This window comes from Balaenoptera acutorostrata, chromosome 13 (genome assembly GCF_949987535.1).
Source record: "Balaenoptera acutorostrata chromosome 13, mBalAcu1.1, whole genome shotgun sequence".
Taxonomy (NCBI): Eukaryota; Metazoa; Chordata; class Mammalia; order Artiodactyla; family Balaenopteridae; genus Balaenoptera; species Balaenoptera acutorostrata.
The window spans coordinates 45702755-45723265 of NC_080076.1; positions in this window are offsets into that span (position 1 = coordinate 45702755).

Sequence of the window (20511 nt, forward strand, 5' to 3'; positions counted from 1 at the left end):
CTGGGCTTCCCTGGTGGCGCAGTGGTTGAGAATCTGCCTGCCAATGCAGGGGACACGGGTTCGAGCCCTGGTCTGGGAAGATCCCACATGCCACGGAGCAACTAGGCCCGTGAGCCACAACTACTGAGCCTGCGCATCTGGAGCCTGTGCTCCACAACAAGAGAGGCCGCGATAGTGAGAGGCCTGCGCACCGCGATGAAGAGTGGCCCCCACTTGCCGCAACAAGAGAAAGCCCTCACACAGAAACGAAGACCCAATGCAGCCATAAATAAATAAATAAATAAAATAAAAAATTTAAAAAATAAATAAATAAATAACTTAGGCCTGGGATCCTGCAGTAATACTTGGGGAAGGGGGTGATTTTATCAGGTTGGGGAATACCCCTATAGCTGTCATCAGTTTATCAACCATTTGGAGGGTACACAATGGGAAGTGAAGTAATTGATGTTGGGAAGTGATCCATATATTGCCCTGTCAGTAATTCAACTGGATCGACTGGTTGAGTAGGCAGGATATATACAGCACTAATGAATACTGATAATTTTGCAAGCTAATCTCCTCCAATCACACTCAAGGATCCCCAACTATACTTTCAGCCTAATGAATTGCCTAAGAAAGATGATCTATTCTAGAATATAATTGAGGTAAAAACTTAACAGGGGGCCTCTCGCCTTCTGAGATGGCCCACACTCTGTCTGCGGAGTGCGTTTCTCTGAATAAATCCACTTCTTAACTATCATTTTGTCTCTCACTGAATTCTTTCTGCTGTGAGACATCAAGAACCTGAGCTTCATTAAGTCCTGAGACCAGGTTTGTGATCTCAGTTAAAAGACCATGGGTTCAAGGCCCAATCTGGGTTTTGTCTGGGTTTGTGTCCCGGCACCTGGGTTCAAGTCCATCAGAGGTGCACAGTTTCAGCTGGCGAGCGAACTGAGGGACAGTGATAAGCTAGACCAACTCCTGCTCATCGTCAACACCGTGGGGGACACCTTCTGTACCATTCCTTGGCGACAACTTTTCAGGCACTAACACCTGCTTGGGAGACTACCTTGGAAGGGATAACATTTAAAATCATTTACTGAAGTTCAAGTTTATGTTATTCCTGTTACAGAGTTTGTCAGCAGGAAGAGAAATACTAAATTAACTAGGATTATTTGGCTCTAATGGGACTCTTGCCCAGATGTGAGTCCCTTGGGATATACATGCTTCGTGCTCACAGTTTTGCGCTACATCCTTGGAAGGCTTGGGGGATGGTGAGGAGAGAACGGCTGGCTCCGTGGAGTGTGTGAAGGTGTTCACACCTTGTCCGCAGGTCATTTCAGTCACATCTTCTTAATCAGAATATATAATCTTACTACTTTACTCAATTTCATAGAGAAATCAAAAGAAGCATACAATACCATGAGCTTTTTTGCATGGTCTACTCAAGATAATTCAGCAGCCACTATTTTTGACTGAGTATTGGTGTCTGGGGAAACGAAAAAACGCTGGATGGATTTAGAAGTACTTGCCTGTCTCATCCCAGATGTTTGTGATCCAGTCTCCAGGTGTACTTTGCGTGTCCTCGTCTCCACCATGACCAAACTCTTTTTGGCATGTCGTGCAGCATGCTCTGCTTTGGTTATTTATTCCCTGATTCGGTGGTATGCATCCTTCTGTCTTTCATTAAAATAACATGGCTGTCAAAAACAAAACAAAACAAAACAAACGCAACAGGGGACTATGTCAGCAACAGAGAAGAACAATGAGCAACTTAATTTATTTGACCTTACTTGTATTGCTATTATGATGGTGGTTCATTGTTTATTTTACATCAGATGTTCTGGTTTTGAAATTATTAATGTCAAGGGTTATCTAAAAACACAGTAATCAGTGGTTTTGTCTGCCTCCCCAGATAGGGATCTCATTCAACCTTATGGACCTAATATCTAGCATAAGGTCTTAAACATGGTAGGAACATGATGAAAGTTTGTTAAATGCCAAGTGAAATTCCTTGTAACTAGCCACTCACAGTCACTCTACATTTACTGATAATTTTAAAATGAGCTCTCCTTGGAATGAAACTTTTACTTCTCTCATCTATCTACATGCTTAGCATAAAATATAGGAATATAGGGAGTTCTTGAGAAATTGAATTGTTAATGTTAACATCAACATAACTTTATAAGCAAACCAAGTCTTCTAAATTATTTGAAAGTAGTTGAAAACCATTTGCTTAAGGTATATAAATGTGTCATTTTTATATATGTAGTGGAAACTATTCTTTATGTGAAAAAAAATGAGCCAGTTTACCAAGGCTTTATCCATTTGTAGAACACATGGAAGTATATTAACAATCATCATTTAAATGTCAGTGATCCTCAGCCCCACAATCACTGAAGCAGGACCTCTACTTTCTTTCAGTTTGACCACAAGTATTTCTGGGGCTTATCAAGAGGTATCTCACATATGCTTGCAAAAGAGTCCTTTCGCATTGGGCGTTGTCACTGCTCTATGGTAACTCCTTCATCAGATTCCATCACCCTTTGCTGGGCGCTGCTGCAGACCCTTGCGGGGCTGCCCTGATTCTCTGCCTAACACAGGGTTGTTTGCCTGCTCCCCCTACAATTTTGACAGGCACCACTGTCTCTGTTGGTTACTACCACTGATAGGAGTACCTTTCCATAATAATAAGTATAAGTATATGAAGTATTTTTGTTGACTCACATTGTTATTTATTTGTACACATCAGAATTTATATAATTTACCATATATTTTAACGGCATTTTATGCACTGTACCATAATTGATTTAACCAATCCCCAATTATTGGACATTTGGTTATTTTGTTTTTTACTATTATAAATAATGCTGCAATGAACATCCTTGCAGTCAAAACTTGCACATTTCCTTAATCTTTGCTTTAGGATCATAATAGCTAATTTGATGTTTTACATGCTTCTTAAAAGCAAGGAAATGATTTCATAAGTAGTTCAAGGGCTGAAGAGTTTGCAGGATTTAGAAGAGCAACTGATAAAAATAGAAAACTCTAACAATTATACCATGTATACCAGCTTAATTACCAGCTACAACAATTCAAGGAAGAGCTGTCCACTGGCCTAGAGCAACTATCTTCCTGGCTACGTTGGTTTTGTTTAGAAACTGCTCACCATCAAGTAAACACGTGGTTTTGGAATAATTTTGCAGACATTTTTATTGTTTTTCTTTAAATATGTAATTAAGTCATTTGAATCCAAAGAAGAGTCCAGCAAAATGAGAACTAAATGAGCTCGTTTAATTTTACTATTTTTTACCTGTTTAAGTAGTATAAGCATTTAAACAGGAGAAGTAGACTTTATGTAAGAGCACATTCCAGAGTAATTAATAATGGGAGCTCAAATGAGGGCAAGGAAAGGACTTAAGGAAGTCTCTAAAGCAGAGCTGGCTGGCTGATAAGCTAGGATCATAGGAAAATTCCTAGCTGAAAAATGGAAATTAGGAAGGAGACTGCAGTTCTCAACATTTAGATCAGTTCTGCTTTATTTCTTCTGCTGGTTTCTTCGCTGTCAACCAGAATCTAAATCTGGTTTGCCAGGGGCAAATCCCAGGTCAATTCTGTACATCTTATTCTACTCTTTCTTTCTCAGAGACTGGTTCTGCTCATCGTAACCCTTACTCACTGACAGGAAATTTCTCTATATCCAGATAGATCACCCAGTCATGATCACTGCACTGAGTGACTTACAAATCAGTTGCCTGCCTGAAATAATAATAGCTATCATTTATATGTACCACAAACTGGAGTAAGGTCATTACTTTCATTATTTGATTTTATCCTCCAATAACCCTAGGTTGCTGCAATCTGCAAGGAACAGAAACCGGACTCAAGACTGCTTAAACAGTAAGAACTTGCACCGGCTTATAGAACAGGAAGAGCAAACATAGTGTTGGTTTCAGGCAAGGTTTCACCAGGATTCTGACTCTATTTTCTTACAATTCTGTTCAATTCTATATGTCAGCTGTGTTCTGAAGCTGATTTCCCTGGTGGTGTGGAATGGGTGCTGGTAGCATTTGGGGCTACTTGTGTGCTTTTTGATGTATGGAATGAGAAAGAGATTTCCTGTCCTTTCACTAGCAGAGCAAGGAAAACCTTTCCCAGAAGCCTCCATTAATTCCTTTGTATTAGTCAGAGTGGGCTGCCATAACTAAATATCACAGACTGAGTGGCTGAAAGAAAAGAAATTTATTTTCTCACAGTCTGGAGGCTGGAAGTCTAAGATCAGAGGGCCACCAGAGTCAGGTTCTGGTGAGTACTTTCTTTCTGGCTTGTAGACTGCTACCTTCTCTCTGTGTCCTCACACGGCAGTGAGAGAAAGAGAGAGAAAATGAGAAAGAGAGAGAGAGAGTGTGCAAGAGAGAGTGTGCAAGAGTGCTGTCCGGTGTTTCTTCTAATAAAAGCACTAATTCCATCTTGAGGTCCAACCCTCATGGACCTCATCTAACCGTAATTACCTTCCAAAGGCCCCACCTCCAAATACAAATACAAACACCATAGCATTGAGGGCTTCAACATATGAATTTTGTGGGAACACAATTCAGTCCATAGTGTCCTTCTTCATATCTCCTTAGCCATCCTGGCCCAATCATTTGCATTGAGAATGAGATTCTCATGATTGGCTTAGATGGATCAGCTGAGGTGAAGAATCTGGGGGAGTCAACCACAGAGCCTATGGTTAAGTAGGTACATTTCACAAATCAGAAGACTGTATCTGAAAGATGTTAAGTGAGCAGCCAAGATCATGCATATAATGAGTGGGAGAGCCAAGATTCAAACAGCTATTTAGAGGTATAATTTACATACCATAGCATTCACCATTTTTTTTTTTTTTTTAGGAGAAGGGTTTTTTGTTTTTTTTGTTTTTTAAATTTTTTTAAAATTAATTAATTAATTTATTTTTGGCTGTGTTGGGTCTTCGTTTCTGTGCGAGGGCTTTCTCTAGTTGTGGCAAGCGGGGGCCACTCTTCATCGCGGTGCACGGGCCTCTCACTATCGTGGCCTCTCTTGTTGCGGAGCACAGGCTCCAGACGCGCAGGCTCAGTAGTTGTGGCTCACAGGCCCAGTTGCTCCGCGGCACGTGGGATCTTCCCAGACCAGGGCTCGAACCCGTGTCCCCTGCATTGGCAGGCGGATTCTCAACCACTGCGCCACCAGGGAAGCCCAGAATTCACAATTTTAAAGTATACAATTCAGGGACTTCCCTGGTGGTCCAGTGGTAAAGTAATCCACCTTCCAATGCAGGGGATGAGGGTTCGATCTCTGGTCGGGGGACAAAGATCCCACATGCCATGGGGCAACTAAGCCCGCGCACCGCAACTACTAAGCTTGAGGGCCTCAAAGAGAGAGCCCACGTGCCGCAAACTACAGAGCCCACATGCCCTGGAGCCCATGCGCCACAACTAGAGAGAAGCCCAAACGCCACAACGAAGAGCCCGCGCCTCAACGAAAAGATCCCGCATGCCTCAACTAAGTCACGTGCCCCACGTGCCGCAACTAAGACCCGATGCAGCCTAAATAAATAAATAAATAAAATTATTAATTAATTAAAGAAAAAAGACAATCTATTAAAAAAAATAAAGTATACAATTCAATGGGTTTTTTAGTAAATTTATACAGTTGTGCAACCATTACCAGAACATTTCCGTCACTGCAAAAAGTTCCCTTGAGCTCACATGCAGTCAATCCTCACTCCCACCTCCAGTCCTAGGCAACCACTGATTTGCTTTTGGTCTCTACAGGCTTACAATTTCTGAAAATTTCATATAAATGGAATCATGTGGTCTTTTGCATCTGGAAAGCCAAGATTTAAACTCAGCTGATGCCAAAGCCCTTGTGCTTTACACTACATGATGTGTCACTTGTTTGCTTTTCTAGTTTGCAGCTTATCTGTCCCTTCTAGTTTTAGAGTGTTTTCTCTTTATAGCAGATACCTTGCCCTGGCCCTTGCAGCCTGCGTGGACAATCCAGGACCCCGAGTGTCGTGCCCCATCTTGGGCTCCAGGCATGGAGGGCCAGGCCCCAAATTAAATAGTTCCCCACTGCTCTTTGGACTTCGACTTAAGGCCTTTTTACAAAGTCCTTACTTTTTAAAGGTCTTTAAAAAGCCTTACTTTACTCCTTACTTCTTTGGTAGAATGCCACCCTTCCACTTCCTGAAATCTCCACTCCTGTCAAATCCAGCTGCTTGCAGAATTCCAAACAGACCTTCCATTATTAGATCTCCCTGCACTTGTTCATGCTGTTCAAGCTGACTGGAGGCCTCTGATTGGATTTCGTGACCTTCCTGGTGGAAAAAATAGAAACTTTGAAGTAAGACACTGTGATTTATAATAAGAAATATATATTTGGTCTTTATCCCTGCTTCTGCTTCATAGAGCTCCAAAAACTCTCAGAATTTCCTAAGTGATAAGAACACTAGGAGCATCTTCTGTTATAGAATTTGGTCTTTTATCTTTGGCTCCTGAAATAGCTCCAGAGCCATAAAGGTGAAAGAAATGTCTTATTATTCATAACTAGTCCCTTTCAACCACACCTGAATTTATTACTTTTGGAAAGCCTCTCAGGATGAGGGCTGGTTGCCAGGGGAACTAACCATGATTAGAGGGTTGGAACTTTCAGTCTCATTCCCCCAACCTTTAGGAAGGGGAGAGGGGCTGGAGGTTGAGTCAATCACCAACTGGAAATGATTTAATCAACCGTGCCTATGTAATGAAGTCTCCACAAAACCCCAAAATGATGGGGTTCAGAGAACTTCCGGGTTGGTCAACATGTGGAGTTGCTGGGAGAGTGACACACCCAAAATGGGCATGGAAACACGGAGCCCCTTCCCACATACCTTGCCTTATGCATCTCTTCTGTCTGGCTGTTCCTGAGTTATACTCTTTTATGATAAACTGGTAATTTAACAGGTAAAGGGTTTTCCTGAGTTCTATGAGCCACTCTGGCAAATTAATCAAACCTGAGGAGGGGGTTGTGGGAACCTCCAAGTTATAGCCGGTCAGTTAGCAGCACAGGTGACAACCTGGACTCTCCATTGGTGCATGAAGCAGGGGGGTCGCGGTGGGGCAGTCTTGTGGAACTGAGCCCTGTTGAAATAAATTTCTAGGACCAAGATGGAGCCGCTCCTGCCCAAGGTACCACATCAGCAGAAGTTAGATAACTTTCATGTCCCTGTAAATTTTCTGCTTGATCACGGTTGCAGTATATCCAGCCAGCCAATCTCCAACTGCCAAGAATCCGTAATGATTTCATTGTTCTAAATAAAGTCAGATATGCAATCTCAGCCAATCAGTTTAAGCCAAATACTTTTTCCTTATTCCCTGATTGACCTGCTAGCCTTAAAAGGAAATCCCTAAGTTCCTAGCCAATCATGCCGTGTTTCCATGTTGCCTCTTCTAACATTCTATAAAACTCGCTCTTGTCCATACACCCCTCGGGAAGAGCGCTCCACTGCTTGTGAGGCACTGTACTCTCTCATCCATGAATTGTCTTCCCTTGAATAAAGGACATCCTACTCGTTACTAAATTGTTTCGTCATTTGACAGCACTTAACTTGTGGGATCTGGTGCTATCTCCAGGTAGATAGTGTCAGAATTGGGTAAAACTGTAGGACACCCAGCGGGTGTCCCAGAATCCACTGGTGTGTAGAAAACCCACCCATTTGGTGTCAGAAATGAGGTAGTATTGTCATAGAGTATTGAGAGGAGAGGAGACACAAAAAGGAGTATGGTTTTTCCTTTACAGATCCATTAAGGGTTTAAGCCCTTTTGCTGGCCGAGTGACTTAAAACAAGTTGCTAAAACCTTCTGAACCTCTGTCTCCTCCTTAGAGGACCATGGATACTAATAATTATTTCATAGGTTTATTCTGAGAGATCAGAATCTGCATGTGCAAACGTCTGACAAGTAACAAGTATTTAATAAATGTGAAGTCCTTCAGGACCAGAAGTCCTACTTCCTTCATGAATTTTCTTTCATCTTCCCAACCTAAACTGGTTACTCTTTCTCTGAACTGTCATAAAAATCACAGCTAACACAACTGGTTTCATGATTAACCAGGCCTATGTTGTGATAACTCTTCTGGTGCTGTCTTGGATTACTATTTAAAAGTCGTAACTATTTAACTTTCCAATTAGATTATAAGCAACTTGCAGTCTCTGCATTATATAGCACAGTGTCTTTCCCAAGTATTTGGAAAGAATACCCAGTACAGAACTTTCTCTTCTTCAGGCATACTTAACACCACTTTAGTATGCTCAGTAAATAGCAGTCATTCTCAACCAGGAAGCTGACAACAGAAACATGACAGAGGAAGACTATATCCCCCTGCATTTGGAAGGATTGCAGGAGTCATTGTGACTAAGGACACAGATCTTTATTGACATTCTGATGTGGATTTGGCTGTGCTCACTCTGAGATTTCCAGTAACTGCAGGGGGCAGCTTGCTTACCGTCCTCCTCCCACAAGTGGTCCTGGGTCACAGTTCCTATTTCAAGCCCCTCTTGCCCCCATTTATAAAGATGGCTTCTGCCTCGGTTCCTAGTTCAAAAGTTGCTTTTCTGGTATTCCAAGCATCCCATACCAAGAATGACATGATCGTTAGTCCTAAGCAGGACCTTGCTGAGGATGCAAGGGGATGCTATTTATACTCATGTTAAGACAACAGGTATCACTCAGCACTGTCCAGGCCAGTTATCCATACTTCTCCTGGTACTGGATCTCTACCCTGCATTTCTCTGTCCTCTCCTTGAGGACCAAGAGGCTGTCCCTGAAACCCAGCAACAGATCTCCCAGACACAGATTGCCTTAACCTGAGGACACTGTCCTTTGCCCTCCTGGCTGGACTTCTGTTGTTAGCTGAGTCAGACCCTCCCACCCTCTTCCTAGGGGAGTGAGTTTGGCCAAGTCCCAAGATTAATGCCTGTTTTACTCTGAGAAAAGAGTTGTGCTTCCTGTGATTGGGCAAGTGCTGCTGTTAATCCAGTTACCTGGTTAAAGTACAAAAAGTCCTCAGATAATGGCACATAGACACAAGGAGTTTTGCACTGACAGGCCCCTGCCAATTCCACTTGTGCTGGAATCTACAGCACTCCCAGCCCTCCTAAAGTAGGTCATTGGGTCAGAATGCTTTGGTGAGTTCCAGCAGACCACAGTGTCACCTTGGCTATGACTCCCAAGCAGATTCCCTCCACCCCAGCTTTTCTCCTGGGGGTCTCTCCATCTCTCTGCCAAGTCACAGACTTGGGTTTCTCTGACTCCTAGTTTTAGGCACCACTTGACACTAAAATACTTCCCAAGACACCTCTGTCTATCATAGTAATTTCTCCTTTAATTAGAAGCATTTTCCTTGGAAAGCCATGTTAAAAATGCACATTGACTTGAGGGGAAAGAATGCCAAATATGACACATTGCTTTGGGTTTATTAGAATACTGATACTTCAACATACAGATGGCCAACAAACACATGAAAAGATGCTCAACATCACTAATTATTAGAGAAATGTAAATCAAAACTACAATGAGGTATCACCTCACGGTGGTTAGAATGGCCTTCATCAAAAAATCTACAAACAATAAATGCTGGAGAGGGTGTGGAGAAAAGGGAACCCTCCTACACTGTTGGTGGGAATGTAAACTGGTACAGCCACTATGGAGAACAGAATGGAGGTTCCTTAAAAAACTAAAAATAGAGCTACCATATGACGCAGGAATTCCACTCCTGGACATATATCTGGAGAAAACCAGAATTCGAAATAATGCACGCACCTGGATGTTCATTGCAGCTCTATTTACAGTAGCCAGGACATGGAAGCAACCTAAATGCCCATCAACAGAAGAATAGATAAAGAAGATGTGGTACATATATACAATGGAATATTACTCAGCCATAAAAAGGAACGAAATTGTGCCATTTGCAGAGACGCGGATGGACCTAGAGATTGTCATACAGAGTGAAGTAAGTCAGAAAGAGAAAAACAAATATCACATAATATCGCTTATATGTGGAATCTAGAAAAATGGTACAGATGAACTTATTTGCAAAGCAGAAATAGAGTCACAGATGTAGAGAACAAACTTATGGTTACCAAGGGGAGGGGGTGGGATGAACTGGGAGATTGGGATTGACATATATACACTACTATGTATAAAATAGATAATTAATGAGAACTTACTGTATAGCACAGGGAACTCTACTCAATGCTCTGTGGTGACCTAAATGGGAAGAAAATCTAAAAAAGAGTGGAAACATGTATACGTATATCTGATTCACTTTGCTGCACAGCAGAAATGAACACAGCATTGTAAAGTAACTATAAAATAAAAAAAAATAAAAAAAAGAGGGGACTTCCCTGGTGGTGCAGTGGGTAATACTCTGCGCTCCCAATGCAGGGGGTTCGATCCCTGGTCAGAGAACTAGATCCCACATGCATGCCGCAACTAGGAGTTCACATGTCGCAACTAATAAGTCCACCTGCCGCAACTAAAAGATCCCGCATGCCGCAGCGAAGATCCCGCGTGCCGCAACTAAGACCTGGTGCAGCCAAAATAAATAAATTAATAAATATTAAAAAATAAAAAAGCATACTGATACTTCAAAAGACAAAGCTTTTAAGGTGGGGAGGGGGTCTCTACACACAATTTGCCAAAGAGTTATCAGTATAATTTCATCTCCTTGAGGGTGTTTTGGGGAGTAAAAGGACAAGATTATAAAAGTCCAGTTAAAATAATCTTCCTTGAAGTAATTTCAGTCCCCTTTTACTGGTCTGTATCTCTCTTTGGTGATCTCTCCACTTCTGGAAATTCAGGTAAATTCAATTCAACAAGTATTTATTGAGGTCAACTTCGTGCATGCTATTATACTAGGCACTGGTGATATCAAGAAGAGCAAGAGAGTCCTGGCCTTCAAGAAACTCGGGAAAGAATTCCATATTCCCTATTCACAGAACGTGTTATCTGCCCCCGCCCAGTCAAAATTTCAGCCCCTCAATGTTTTTATTTCATTTCAAAGTTATATAACTTATATACACACACATTGTTAGAAAAGCAAAAGAATCACACTAAAGATGATCCACCACCCAAGCATACCTACTGAAAAAGAATAAACTATACATGCCTCTTTCAGGGAGAATTTCCTGCTAGGTTGCAAATGCATTCTAATCCCTATGTCTTCTAGAGATTTTTTTGGTTGTTGAGTCTCTATGTATAAAGTAAGCTTAAATACAACTAGATTCACATTTATAGTAAATCCAAATGCATAATTCCCTCCCACCTCTTTCAGGAGCCAGAGAAAAGACAAAGAGAGCAGGAGAGACTATCACAGATGTTTTGATAAAGCTGAAAAGCCGTCACTTGCATGAGAGATGAAGTCATTCCACTTTTTTTCAAAGGGCACATGAGTTTGGGTAAACACCAGTGGGCATATTTAGAAGGAACAGAAGCAAAAGCCTTCTAATTATCAAGTTTCTTAAAAATAGAATGGGCTGCCTTGACAGATGGTGAGTTCTTTACAAGCTTTAAACAAAGCCAAAGCTAGACAACCTCTAGAAAGTGGTGCTGTAAAGATAAAGATGTCTATATGTTTTCACAAGGCATCTATGGCCCAGAGTCAAGAAAAGGAGGGACCCTTGAAAGATGCTGGGCCAGTTGAATGGCACTGAATGTTTTAAAGGTCTCCTTTTTTGCTGGCCTCTAAAATACCAAGTATGGAATATTTATTGAATGAACCTCGTTCTCTTGGGAGTGGCGGGAACTTGATAAGACATGATGTTATCTATGTGATTACCCAGGTTTGGAAACTCCCAAGGAGGTGTTAACACTGGGATTGCAGATCAGGTTAACGGGCTCTGCTAACAGGAAAACTCACATCTGGAGGAGTGATTCACGTTAGGCTGAAAGGCTGTTGCTTTAAAAAAGGAGACAGAATCTGGGACATTATTCAAGCATTTAGAACAAAGTTTAAACCCACACTGGGACCAGTGCTTGGGTATTCATCAACTTTGCAAAGGAAAACAAAATAAAATTGAAAACAATCTGGCGAGATGAAGTAAGGAAAAGAGTCAATGGTATATTTACATGTTTGTGAAGTTGTACTTTTAATAATGTTGTTGCTTGCAATGTGCCATTGAAGACAATTTATATACAAGTTTTTTTTTTTTTTTTTTTTTAATTTTTGGCTGTGTTGGGTCTTCGGTTCGTGCGAGGGCTTTCTCCAGTTGCGGCAAGCGGGGGCCACTCTTCATCGCGGTGCGCGGGCCTTTCTCTATCGCGGCCCCTCCCGTTGCGGGGCACAGGCTCCAGACACGCAGGCTCAGCAATTGTGGCTCACGGGCCCAGCTGCTCCGTGGCATGTGGGATCTTCCCAGACCAGGGCTCGAACCCGTGTCCCCTGCATTAGCAGGCAGACTCTCAACCACTGCGCCACCAGGGAAGCCCTATATACAAGTTTTAAACAAATTGGACAGACTCTATCATTACTTTCAGACACTGTTTGGATACCGTACAGACCCTCAAGCATTTACGTGACTCATTGTCTGGAAAACTAACATTCTCAGACCCAGAACTCTAAGTTATAGAGAAATATTTCTCATAATATGAGATCTCGCAACCCATCCCTGCATCACCTATAGAGTCGGTTCATCTACATAACAACTGTACATATGATCTTTTACATATCCTTAAAAAAGATCATAATAATAGCTTATACCTTAAACTCATATCCAGTGTCAGGCATTGTTCTTTACATGTACATATGACTATCTTAAGAAAATCTGCTTTAGAGGTTAAAAACAGGTATTTTTCTTATATAAGCAGTCCTTGTGTTGGTGATATACATAGCAAAAATGATCTTTGATTTTTGTTTTGTCTTGTTTTATGTGCCTGTGTTTCTTTCTCACAGGATTTTCACACTTCACTTTACGTAAGCCTTATCACAGAAGCTTCAGAAAAGAGAATTTATCCATTCCAAGACTCCTAAGACCAACCCTGTACCAGAATCTCTGGGAGCGGGACTCAGGAGGCTAAATTTTTTTTTTGGCTGCGTCGGGTCTTAGTTGTGGCATGCAGGATCTTTCGTTGCGGTGTGTGGGCTCAGTAGTTGCGGTGCGGGCTTAGTTGCCCCAAGGCATGTGGGATCTTAGTTCCCCGACCAGGGATCTAACCCAAGTCCCTTGCATTGGAAGGCGGATTCTTAACCACTGGACCACCAGGGAAGTCCCAGGAGGCTAAATTTTTAATGAGCATCCCTAGTGATTCTTGTGGATGTTAAACTTTGAAAACCACCGCTGCTATCCCTCTTGAATTACCCAAAGTACTGGTAGCCCCCTTTAGCTTTCTCCTCTTGAAGCCCTGCCCCTCTCAGGACATTCCTCTTGTTCAGTTTCTTCTTTTTTTTCCTCTGCCTCTGGCGTTTCTACCCCTCTGTAGGTAAAGCAGAAGAACCTGCACCATCCTGAGAAAACATACTTGGACCCCTTTTCCTGTATTTAAAAAACCCTGTATATTGGGGAAAAGCTGGAATAAAGAACACACACCCTAAACAGAGATCGTTCTTATTAATAAGGTCTAGAGTACAGTGAATGAAGCGGAATGTCTAACAGTCACTATAGTACCTACATACATCTTCAAGACTTGGACCTAGAGCTTTCCTTTTATTTCTCAGAGATATCATTGCTAGCAGTGACGTACAAAAGCAAACACTGGAAGTCCTTTCATTTTTCAGATTTTCCCAGCTCTCACGAAATATGCTTATTTATCCACCTAATAATATATTATTATTTTTGAAAAAGTAATCCATATTAAAACAATATAAAAGGAAACGCAGTGAAAAAAAAAAGTCCCTCCTACAGTAACCCCAGCCAATGACACACCACTGTGGCCAGTTTATCCTCCAGAGATACTCTATACATACCAACCATATAAATATATAACCCCCCTTTTTTACACAAATAAAAGCGTATTGTATACAACATTGTACACCTTGCTTAATTCATTGAACAAAACATCTTATTGATTGTTGCAAATCAGTACCTCATTCTTGTCAACAACATATCCACTATGTTAAAATATAATGTAGTTGTGGTTCCCCTTCTTTCACTACATGGGTCAAAAAGTGTCTTGCAAAGATACTGAGATCTCTTTGATGATCGTGATCACTCTGTTTCCAGGCTTTTTCCACTATGCTTCCTTCAAGGTATGCTCCAATATAACTGCAGTGAAATAACTGAGGATTATTTAACCCCTATTATTTGGATTCATCCTAGGTAGATCATAGGTTCAGTCAGTAATATTGCACAGCTCACAGGTAAAAGGAAGACTACAGGGTACAGAGGAGGAGAGATTGCTAAATCATACCCCGGTATTTGCTAAAGCAATGTTTTTTTCAACTTCAGGTTGTGACCCATGGATAGATTGTGAAATCACTTTAGTGAGTTTAAAAATCCAGCATACATTAGAAAGAAAGAAAAGTAGAATAGAAAAGATGTGCAGCCCATATAAAAAAGATAGGTATTGTTTTATGAAACGTTTCAGGTTTACATTTACAAGTATGTGTGTAGTGGTTTCTGATATGAAATATATCCTTAGCTGAAGTCACAGTAAAAATAAATTTGAAAATCTTTGTCCTCAAGCATACTCCTTGGAAAAATAAATCCTTTAAATCTGAAGAAAATGTAAGAGGTTTGTGGTGTTAAAAGATAAACTGAAGCATATTAAAAATTTGAAGAGTTTATTTGAGCGAAAATTGATTGGGACAGGGCAGCCCCAAACCGGAAATGGTTAAGAGTGCACAGCCAACAGGAGCCGGGGAAAGACTTATACAGCGAAAGTGCAGAAGCAAAGAAAGGAAATTATTTGATTGGCTATAGCTTAAAGCCTAGGTGGCTGTTTGTAAATGGTTGTCCTTAAGTTTCAATTTCCTAACTTTGAGGCATTTACAGGTTTAGATTTCAGTTTGCTTAGTAAGCAGACAGGGCATAGAGCCACCTGTCTAAGGGCCTCCATGTTTAATTAATTTAACAATGGTCAAATAAGTTTGGCAAAGACTGAGAACCAATTTGCCTTTTGGAGATTCAAAACTCATTTTAGCATATTACAAGCCCTGTAAGTCTTTCAGTGAAGAAATGTTTAGCTAAACATTTTCTAAAGATTGGCTGCAGAACTTTTTTTTTTTTTTTTTTTTTTTGTATTTCAGGGATAACATCTAGAAACGTCTTTCGGCCCTGGTGTTGGGAGAAGCAAGCTTTCATCTGTGCTGTCATGGTCTCTGATTTCTACTGGCAAGTTGTCATCTCTGAGAGCGCTAACTCCTGTCCGAGTTTGATCTACTTCAGTCTAACCCAAGTTATCACAAAGAGTGGAATGTGGTGTGTGCGTGGAGAGAAGTGTAGGCCACTGGCAGTAAGGAAATAACAGCATAGGTCGATTTGCTCAGTCTCATTCTGGTCCTCAGGATCAAACTGCTCTACCATGTCTTGCTTTTGACTACTCATTTAAATCCCAGGGTTTCTTCCGGGTCTGTGGCTAAGACCTCTTCCTAAGCTTCCTCCAAACCAGGCATGCTTAGGGAACTAATCTGGAGCCAGAGTGGGAGATCCCAGGGCCTTCCCTTGATAATTCCTTCTGCAGATCTACTGCTATTACATAAGGAGGTCTGAATTAAGACTTACGAGTGACTCAGTAACTAACTAGACTGAGATATTGTAAACTTGGGCAAGTTATTTAACTCTTTTGTGTCTCCAGTTGCCATATATAATATAAGGAGGTTGGACACTGATCTCAGAGATCTCATCCTGCACCAATATTTGGGGTTTAATCTGGTGGTTTTGACCTTTACAGTAATCCTGAAACTTCTTCCCTCCAGCATTTTCCTCCCTTCCTCTTTTTTTGACTTGATTTCCAAGTGTTTTGGAGTCTGCCTTTTGCTAAACATTGCATCAATGGCTGGAGATAGGCTGGTTAATGTGATGGTGAGTAATTTTTATATCCTGTTCCCAGCAATCACCTGCTTGGACAAAATGGTGATTCCTAACTCTGTCTGGTCACTATCATTACTGCAGAAAACATCTTCTTCATTTCACAGAAACGTCTACTCTGCTAAAACAAATAAATATGTGACTCATATTTACATTAGAAAATAGATCATGCCAGCTTCCTGTTTGGGAGGCTTCCTCAAAGAACACCCTGCTTTGTTCCCTTGGAGAAGAACAATGATATCAGTAAGTGCTGCCACCTTACAGCAACAGCTGGCCAAGTACTATATTCATGATCTAAGTCCTAAAGTGGACTTAGTGCCAGTGGAATTCTGTTCAGGCAAGACTCACTTCTGAGAGGCTGATAGACTGATTTAAAATTGAGTTAGGGACTTCCCTGGTGGTCCAGTGGTTAAGACTCTGAGCTTCCACTGCAGGGGGCACAGGTTTGATCCCTGGTCAGGGGAACTAAGATCCCATATGTCATGGGGCGTGGCAAAAAAAAAAAAAAGTTAAAATTGAGTTAAATGAAAGTGGTTACTGATGCTAATACAACTATTGCTTTAAAAGGGTAGAATATCTATGTTACACCTAAATATCAAATATACTGAGAAGGTGGATACAAAATTAAATGTCTCATAAACCTTCAAGTCTATTCTGCAAGTTTTCTTAAAAACACACACAAAACAACAAGCAAAGAAGGGAATACCCTGGTGGTCCAGTGGTTAGGATTCCACGCTTTCACTGCCAAGGGAGGGCCCAGGTTCAATCCCTGGTCAGGGAACTAACGGGGAAGTAATGGGGAACTAAGAGCCCGCAAGCTGTGTGGCGTGGCCAAAGAAACCAAACCAAACCAAAACAAAACAAAGAAAAAACCAAACAAGCAAAACATGCTGGCTTTTCATTAAGAACATTCAGACATACTTTTGGAATGCCGCTACATACATGGTAGTCACTGTAAAACTTTCTTTTTTTAAAATTCCTAATTGTTATATGACCTTAAAAAAAGTATACTTTCTCGATGATGGAAGGTAATAGTTGCATTGTACTTTGTACTGGTCAGATCACATATGGGACACTGTGTTCAACTCTAAGCACTGCATTTTTAGAGAAACACAGACAAATGAAAATATTTTCAGAGATGTGAGGGAACTTAAAATCATTGGTAAATGGAATTGCTAAAGAGGGTGTGTATTTTTGGACCAGAGAAGAGCAGATGATAAGGGCACACAATAGCTAGCTAGCTCTCTTCAAATATGTAGAAGGAGGTAGCATTCTTATACATTGCTCTGGAAAGCAAAACACAGACAAAGGGTAGCCATCAGAGGTGGCATATTTTAGCTTAACCTAAGATGTAGATTAGATTTTTGCTTTGGTATTTGATCATTAGAGGTAACGAAACAGAGGCCAGACTATCACCTGGCTGGAATATTGTAGCTTTTAATTCTTTTTTGAATATTAGATTTTATGTTCCTTCTTTCCCTTTGGTCAGTGTGAAACCCAGAATCTGATGAAGGAATTAGGCCACATAGTACAATTCTATATTACATTTGAAAAGGTTACCTGGTACAATTTGATACAGAACCTAGGTTTTCTTTGGAACCATGTTTCTCATAGCCCTAAACTAATTGCAAAGTTGTGCCTGATCTCATTCATATTCCTGATGTATATTTCCAAGCATAAGTAGTATAAAATATCTCATATTATGACCTCAAGGACATAGTTTTGAAGATATGTATAACTTGCCGTGCCAGAAATGTAACCTTTCAGCTTTTTAAAAATTTAAATTTCAAGGGTATTTTCTTGAAATAGATTGAGCTCAACTTGCCCTGCAATTTTCTAGAAGAAAACCTGTTATCACTTTTCAGAGAATCATCCCAGGAAGTGCTCTCTGACTTTCAGAAGTAGGATGAAAATCACATCCCGTGGGCATCACATCCTGCGTGTGGGCAGAGTGCCTCTATAAATTGTCAGTCATGGATGCACTGCTCTGAGTGAGGGCTGGGGACATGAGTGACAGGACAAAGTCAATGAATACAAGTGGGGTGAGGAGAGGGTGTGGAGAGGGACATGATGGGAGGGTGGAGCTCCACAGAAGGGGAGAAGGACTCGCAGTGCCACTGCAAGCAGTGGTTACAGCCTTCAGCAGAGCTGAGATTATGCACAGATGCCTGCAAGGAGACTGTGGAAAGATTGAGTTGCCTTTCCTTTCCGGAAGAGCGTTTAGATGGATGAAAGCAGAAATGTATACTCTCAGATTTTAATCCATTGGTATTGGAGAATAGAGAAGCCTACAGATTCTGATGATGGTAAAAATACTACTTTATATTTGAATATTATCTTATAGTTTTCAAAGTTCTTTCACATTTTATGGGACCAAATATAACACTGTAGAGACTTTAAAATATTCTTGAAATTTTTGGACTCCCAAACCTGTGTAATGGCTGCCAAATTTAGCGTATCCAATGTCTTTGTAGGGCCAGTGAATTTAGTGGGTATCAGGGATGATCTCAGCATTTTATTTTTTCAGTAACTAATACAAATACCATGTCTCCAACTTCATATTCTGGACCACTGTGTAGTTTGGAAGTTAGAGCTAGTTTTGTGGTGCAGAATATTGTCCAGAAGGAAATTTGGCCAGGACATTGACTTTATTGCTTAAAAACACGTGCAGGAGGTCCAGGATGCATTTTATAAGTTTGTTCTGGTTTATTCTGATAAACCTTATGGTCATATGGTTTTAAGACTGGTGCCAGTGATTCCTCAAACTAAAGCAGAAATGTTAAGTATTATTTTTCAAATCAATATTCTTCATACCTTGTGGTTTTTCTCAGAAAACACAACTCTATTATTTCTCACATACAATATTAAGGATTCTATTCAGATCCATGTATCAAGTATTTATTGAGGAGAAAGTCAAAATACAAGTTATGTCATTATAAAGAGTTATGGCAACAGAAGGGGTATAGCATATAATAGATAAGAGTATCGAGTCACAGTCTGACTGTCAGAGTTTAAATTTTAACTCTACCACTTACTACATGAGATTTCCTGGGTGAGTCAATTAATTTCTCTGTGCCTTGTTTCCCTCAGTTGTGCACTGGGCATAATAATAAGACCTACTTCTTAGAATTGTGAATTTTCAACAAATTAATACATGTAGAACACTCTGAACAGGGCCTAGCCTTGGTAAATGCTCTGTAAGTGATAGCTATCATTATTCAAGAATTTCTACTTGGATTTCAAGAATTCAAGCAAAAGTTTCCTTAACTTTTCCATATGTTTTGAAGCATAATGAAAGAATTTTATACCTTAGATCTTTCTAGATATTACACTTCTTACTGTTTCAGAATTTCAAATCAGTGGACAAGTGTAAATATAATAATGTCTAGATATGTAAAGTGAAATAATTTCATTTAAAAAAGTGAGAGAATTTAAGTATGTGTAGAAATGAGAGAATTTAGGTATATGTATTAGATTAAGGGACTTGCCCAAGATGTGAAATACGAAGCCTGTATCAGGGATTCTGTCTTCCGATAATCTCTAGAGCATTGCATAAGTATGTAAACCATAATCTGCAAGCAAAAGTAAATAAATACCCAGAGCCAACTTTGGATCACAGATGTTATTAGCACTTTTGTACCCATTGGTGTTTTTATAAACGTGGCTTTAAATGCAAGATGAGTTAAAGTCCAATGTGAGTTTAAGTAAGTGAGTTGAGTCATCTTAGCTTCTGCAAAATGTACTCAATTGCTTTTCCATGACAGCAACCTTAAGAGAGTATCTATACATAGGCAAGGTAGAATGATTATCTGGGGAAAGCAAACCTTATAATTCAAACCAAATGACGCCCTTTGGTCTGAACTTTCTGAATAACTATGACTAAATTGGTTGTTCTTTGTTTTATTTTGTTTGTTTTATTTTGGAAACTGGGGGATCAGCAGGAAAAGTGGATGAAGGAAGAACTAACTTATCCAAACAATTGTCTCAATTTTCTACCAAGGGACAGTCAGTGTTGACCCTTAAAATAGATAATAGAAAGTGCTGTGGAAGTGTTTTGCCCCAAAAAAGGAACCCTAGCTTCTGTCATTTCACTGTTGTAGCATAACTTCTATTTAAATTTTATGTTTTAAAAGTATTGTCATCATTAAGGTGTTGATTTTAAGCTGCTATCAGCCAAAACCTACACTTGCAGTGTCACTACTGCCTATCAACAGAAAGCAAGGCTAGCACATTGATTTCTTTTTTTTTTTTTGTATTTCTTTTTTTTTTTTTGTACAGCAGGTTCTTATTAGTCATCAATTTTATACACATCAGTGTATACATGTCAATTCCAATCTCCCAATTCATGACACCACCACCACCACCCCACCGTGGCTTTCCCCCCTTGGTGTCCATACGTTTGTTCTCTACATCTGTGTCTCAATTTCTGCCCTGCAAATCGGTTCATCTGTACCATTTTTCTAGGTTCCACATACATGCGTTAATATACGATATTTGTTTTTCTCTTT